The sequence below is a fragment of the Scyliorhinus canicula genome, chromosome 7 (assembly GCF_902713615.1).
Source record: "Scyliorhinus canicula chromosome 7, sScyCan1.1, whole genome shotgun sequence".
Taxonomy (NCBI): Eukaryota; Metazoa; Chordata; class Chondrichthyes; order Carcharhiniformes; family Scyliorhinidae; genus Scyliorhinus; species Scyliorhinus canicula.
Window position 1 is genome coordinate 88,325,359 of NC_052152.1, and position 1,447 is coordinate 88,326,805.

A 1,447-nucleotide genomic window follows, 5' to 3' on the forward strand; every position below is an offset into this window, starting at 1 on the left:
GGTACTCTAAATTAATGGTTTTTTTAAAATCACAGAATCTGTTCAAAATATGGCCATTCAGTCCATTGAGTCTGCACTGACCATTTGAAAAACCTCCTACCTAGGCCCAATCCCCGCCCTATTCATGCAACCCCACCCTAAGGGGCAATTTAACATGACCAATCCCACCTAACCTGCACGTCTTTGGAGTGTGGGAGGAAACCGGAGCACCCAGAGGAAACCCATGCGGACACGGGGAGAATGTGAAAACTCCACAGACTTTCACCCGAGATCAGAATCGAACCCAGGCCCCGGCACTGTGAGGCAGCAGTGTAACCACTGTGCCACCATGCCACCCAAAGTTGAAGTGTTATCCTTATCGGTTCTAAGGAAGGCACTATCATCCCAACACCGTTCTTTTGCAAATGCAGAAGGATCTACTCCCCTCCACTCTCTTTCCTCTTTCCCCGATCAGCTGATCACCTGAATCTCTTCCAAGACTTTCAGTGACCTCCTTCTATTGTTCCATGAAAGATGGTGAAACATCACACTGTTAAACTACTGTGTACAGCTTAAAACTAACCGTTAAATTTATTACTGAAAGCAAAGGCAGCAAGAGAGTAACCTTGGTGTAACCTTTGAATTTCATGATATTCTAGAAAACAGTAATGTCCATTTTTATCACTTTCCAGTTGGCAGTCTTTGCCAGAGTCTCTGTTGAATATTTATGCGGCATCTTGATTCCATAGAGCTTCTTATACCATTTAAATATGAAAAGAAGTAGTCAACCCAGGAAACTAAAGACTGTTGAAAACCTTTAAGGTCCCTAAAGGGTAGAAGGTCAATGGAAATGTCAAATAGGTTGTATTTATTGGCATTGGTGACCATGGACTCCCATTGGACTGGACCGTGACTATGTTTGGCATTGCCTTCTACAATATGGCTGACCAGAGAACTCTCTAACCCTTACCATATGTCATAAGGCAAGTATTGAAAGGATTTACAGGCTGACAATCAATCAGTTTGTCCACTTGATGAACCTTCCACCATCTTCCAGTCATGAAATTACCAATCACAGTCTCAGTTAATTCTGCCACTCAAGCTGAGAGGATGTCTTTTAACTGCTGATTGAATCAGTTGCTCATGGAGCCTGGCTAAAGTCTAAAGCAACGCACTTTGGAATTGTGTGACAATGTGAACAGCGTGAGCCTTGGATGGTTCAGCAAGTAAAGATAATGGGGTAATTTTCACTATCAACTATCTAAATTAACACCAACAAAAAGGTTTCATAAGGTGTAATGAAAGTTTGTTTCCAAGGCAACCACATCAAGGTTATTGATATCAGGTCTTCTTCTCAGGATTGAGCAGAGCTTGCTTCCATTGTCGTTTGATGGGCTGTGAGGTAGCTGCTAAGCCTAGCTGACAAGTCTCATGCTCCATTTGCAGGGCAGGTTGTGCATGAAGGGTT